The sequence below is a fragment of the Theobroma umbraticum genome, unplaced genomic scaffold (assembly GCF_002168275.2).
Source record: "Theobroma umbraticum cultivar Fairchild unplaced genomic scaffold, ASM216827v3 scaffold_299.0, whole genome shotgun sequence".
Taxonomy (NCBI): domain Eukaryota; kingdom Viridiplantae; phylum Streptophyta; class Magnoliopsida; order Malvales; family Malvaceae; genus Theobroma; species Theobroma umbraticum.
Genome location: NW_018397285.1, coordinates 867,881 through 872,978, shown reverse-complemented (window position 1 = coordinate 872,978; position 5,098 = coordinate 867,881). Strand labels below are relative to the sequence as shown.

At 32.9% G+C, this 5,098-nt stretch overlaps 1 non-coding gene across 1 annotated transcript; it reads right to left on the bottom strand.

Moving 5' to 3' along the window:
- Window positions 1–231: 231 nt before the first annotated feature.
- Window positions 232–338, bottom strand: LOC149526251 (small nucleolar RNA R71). Its single transcript, XR_016352211.1, has one exon. It is a non-coding gene; the product is annotated as a small nucleolar RNA R71 (small nucleolar RNA).
- Between the last annotated feature and the right edge of the window lie 4,760 nt (window positions 339–5,098).

Sequence of the window (5,098 nt, the reverse complement as noted above, 5' to 3'; positions counted from 1 at the left end):
GGGCTTCCAAGTGATGATCCAAATGGCCATGTATCAAATTTCTTGGAGATTTATGACACATTGAAGCACAATAGTGTCACAGATGATGCAATTCATTTAAGGCTTTTTCCCTTCTCCTTGAGGGATAAAGCTAAGGCTTGGCTAAATGCACTCCCTACTAGCTCCATAACAGCATAAGATGATGTTGCTTAAAAATTTCTTACCAAAATTTTCCCTCTGGCTAAGATAGCAAAAATGTGAAATGACATCACATCATTCATGCAACAAGATTTGGAATCATTGTATGAAGCTTGGGAGAGATACAAAGAATTTCTTAGGCGTTGTTCTCATCATGATCCCCCAAAGTGGTTTCATGTGCAAACCTTTTATAATGGCTTGAGTGGACATGCTCGGACTACCATTGATGCTGCTGCAAAAGGAGCTTTAATGGCCAAATCAACAGATGAGGCATATGATTTATTAGAAAAGATGTCTACAAACAATTACTAGTGGCCAGTTGAGTGATCATTGTCGAGGAAAGTAGTTGGAATTCATGATGTTGATGCTATGACAACGCTGTTTGCTTAGGTAGCAACTTTAACTATAACTCTTGAATCTTTTGGTACTAATCGTTTGCAAAGTCTTTTTGTAGCTTGTGAGCATTAGTGTCCAAGTTCAACAGAGACAATGCAATTTGTGAGTAATAGATAGTAAAATAATCCTTACTCCAACATTTACAACCTAGGGTGGAAAAGTCATCCAAATTTTTCTTAAGCCAATAATCAAGGGACATCATCCACTTCAAGGCCAAATGCACCTCCAGGATTCCAATAGCAAAACTGAGCACCTTTCTCTGAGAGGAAACCAGTTGTGGAAGACTTACTAAGGCAATATATTACCCAGAATGATTGCATCATACAAAGTAAAACAGCTTTTATTTAGAGTCAAGCTGCTTCACTATGAAACTTTGAGACTCAAGTTGGGCAACTTGCAATTTGTTAAACAATCGAACTCCAGGAACATTACCTAGTGATACAAAAGCCAATCCGAGGAGAGACGCCAATAAGCATGTTAAGGCCATTACATTGAGAAGTGGTAAGGAAATTAACAACAAGCAACAAGAAGTTGCACAACAAGACAAATCTATTAAGAGTGAGATTAAGAGTGAGATTCAAAGCTTAAAGTCCAATGATCATTGTTAGGAAAAAGTGACTAAGGCAGCTGCACCACCACCACTTTTCCCTTAACACTTCAAGAAGCAGCAAGAAGATAGTCAATTTCAAAAATTTATGGAGGTATTTAGAAAGCTTCACATCAACATTCCATTTGTAGAGGCACTAGAGTAAATGCCATCCTATGTAAAATTTCTAGAAGACATTCTATCGAAGAAAAGGAGATTAGGTGAGTTTGAGACAATGGCACTCATTAAGGAGTGCAGTGCATTCATTCAAAATAAGCTCCCTCCAAAACTTAAAGACCTAGGCAATTTTACTATTCCATGCACAATTGGTGCTTTATTCTTTGCTAAAGCTTTGAGTGATCTAGGGGTGAGCATTAATTTGATGCCATTTTCCATCTACAACAAGTTGGGTTTAGGGGAGATCAAGCCCACCTTCATAACTCTTCAATTGGCAGATATAACTATTACATAGCCTAGAAGCATAGTGGAAGATGTGCTTGTGAAAGTGGATAAATTCTTATTTTCAGTTAACCTCATAGTTCTTGACATGGAGGAAGATAGAGAGGTTCCTATTATCCTTGGGAGACTTTTCTTACTGTTGTTCCATTTTTTACTGACGCAAGTGCACATATCGCAAAGATAATATAGAGATGAGTATAGTGTAGATCCCATAGAGAATTGAATTAATCCGTATTGTTAACTACTAAAATTAACACACCTTAATTTTATCTAAACAATTAAAGAAAAATTGAAACTAATAACTAAAACTTAATATATCAGCAAATTTACTTCTAGGGATTACTAGACCTACGATTATAATATCCCTTAATACTTCATCTGAATATTATCTCTCTCTCTTAACTCAGTTTAATGGATTAAGTTGCGAACTTAGAGTCCTAAATTATTTACAAGTCTCTGTCTAGTTTTTTGTAAATACCTCTTCCAATTAATTTACTATATATTTATGCAAATTATATTAAAGAAAGATTCATTAAGTTTTTGCTCTAATTTTGGCTATGTATGGCTTATAGGTGTATGTCTACCTTATGTGCAATTCAAACCACCTAATCAACTAAGTGCATTCGATCATACACTATTCTATTCAAAGTCTAACTAAATCTCTTTCGTCAAGGTTTAACTTAGACGTCCAATTCAAACTAATTGGTGGCCAGTCAACAAGAAACATTAAAGACAAAAATAAAATAAACAACTTAAATCCATCAAACATAAGTTAAAGAGAGATAAATAATTCAGACTATATATTGAGTTCAATCATAATCTTAGATTAATGAATTAGTTCCCCATCAAGTCACATATTATCATCGAATAAAATTTAAAAATTAAAGCCAAGAGAATAAGAGAATAAGAAAAAGATAGTGCAAAATCAATGATTGTATTCTTGATCTCCAAATCTCAATGAATCCTTCAAATTCCTTTTAGCTTTAATGACCTTGTGCTTGACACTCAATTGTCAATCTGGTGTTTCGTTTTTTTTCCTCTTTTTCTCCTTCATTTTTCAAAAGTCCTTCGAAAGGTTGTTTTTATAGGCTTTGAAGTTAGGCCAAGTTGGGTGAAGAAAAAAGTCAATTTCAGCTAGGATGTCTTCATCAGACTATGCGAGTCGCAACCTTGCCCAATTAATTAACAGAAATCGTAATTGCTCTAGGACTACTATAATGTGTCAACTTTGACAAGATTTTTGACCACTTTTCAAGCCAAACTAGGTGAAATAGTAAACTTAAAAGTTTTATATTTTTCTCTTATCTTTCCAATGGTCTAAGAATAATTTCATTTGAATCTTTGTAGAGAGAGTTATGGCCGAAATACCCAAAAATATGCATTAAAAGTCTGCAGCTTGAAAGTGCTTTCCTTTTTTCATTAAAATTCTTTTTTCATCAAACACCTACAAAACTAGAAATAAGTCAGTAACAACCTATCTTAACTACATTAACAATAAATTAAGCATAAAATTAACTAAAATTAGATTGACTCATCTAAATGAACTAATTTAAATGAATTAAATAAAATCTACTAATTTTTATGTATTACTATAAGAATTAAGCTAAATTAGTATCAAAATTAAGCCCAAATAACTCTATATCATAGAGTTACCACACCCCAAAACTTGATATTTTTCTAGTCCTCGAGCAAAACATAGAAAAGAAACTAACTTACGAAAATCAAATTCAGTTAATAAAAACTAACTACTACTACTAGTACTACTAGTACTACTAGAGATAAAGTGCACCAACTTGATGATTTCATATAATTTCCTTAAAAGTATGTCTATCAATCATTAACTTAAGAAAAAAATCAGCCTCATTTAAATTCATGTTTCAATTTCGATGCAAGCACATTCTCGAATGGATTTTTTTGTGTGCGTGTGATCTTTTACCAAGAATATCATAATATCCAGATGAGTTTATACCAACACAAATTTCAAATTAGTACTAGAACTCCATAAGTTTACTTTTCATCTCTCTCTCCACTAATGTACACTAATATCAAGCTAGCGATCAGTAGGACTTTAATAAGCTTGTAATGTACGGCTAGGGTCAAGGTAGGATAAAGGATATTAATGCGGCTCAAATCACCCTAAGCACAGAATTATTCTAGAACCTATCTATAGAGCTCTATTTTCCTTCTCCAAGTACACATTTTCTTCCACATTGGAACTTTTCTATTCTTTTTTCAACAAATGTTTTTCACAATTTCACAATTTCACACCCCTAAACTTATTTTCTTTGTATTATAGGTAGTGGGGTTACTTTTAATATTTTGAATTTTTTTTTCAACATCACCTTTCCGCCTTTTACAATATTTAGCTCAATTTATATTTCCTAAAACAATATACATGCTTAGGAGTGAGGGTTGAAAAATTGAAAATTTTATTTTAAGGCTAAGCTCAATTATTATGTAGTTAAACAAAGAAAAGGGAAATTAGGCTCAAAAAGGGTATACTAGGGATAAAAATTTAACAAGGTGGCTTTTTAAGTTCAAATAGTCCAAAGATGGCCTAAATCATTGCCCTAACTAAGTATTGCCTAAGATTTCACCTCGAGAGAAAATCAAGCAAATTCTAGAATTCATGACATAATATAAAATTCACATCAATATAAACCTTCTTTAGATATTCATAATAATTCAAAGTAAAAGATATAACGCTCAAAGTTGTGGAAATCACATTGTAACAATGATACTTAAATAAAGCATTTAGCATGAATCCAAAAAAAAACCTTATTCACCAAAAGTTAAGAATTCAAGACAATTAGTTATCACATTGGATAGAAAAAGCATCGAAAAACTTGGCATAACTTTACTCTAGATTCCCTAAATTCGAGCAAATAATAAATTCATTTACCAACTAATCCTAAATTATTTATAAATCAGGATAATCATGCAAATAAAATTAAATTTAAAACTCTCACAGAATATTTACCACCAGAAAAATAAATTCACTCTCTCAAAATTAAACTACACATTGTCCTCAATGTTAGAAAAAAAATAAAAGAAAGGTAAAGAACACTCCCCTGATGATTGGATGAATCTTGAAGAAGTGCTAGCCCTTCTCCTCATTTTTATTGTCATCATCCTCATTGTAGTTCTAGGAATTTTTTTTACTACAAAAAATAAATAAATAAAGAAAGATTAATGTAGGAGAAAAAAATACTAAAAGTAAAAATAAAAAAAAGAGTTTTATTAGGTACTGGGCTGCCCATTATTGGCAGACCATCTAAAAAAAAATGGGGTGGGAGGGGGGGGGGGGAAGGGTAATGGGGAGTGGGTATGGGTTGCCCAAATAAAAAAAAGGGGACTGGGTTTGGTTAGTGGGTTGCCTAATGTTGGCAGCGCAATGAAGGGCAGTGGGTTGCCAACAACATCAGGGGGCATCTTACCCCATGTAAGATCAATAAGAGTTTTTTTTTTAATCGAGCTGCA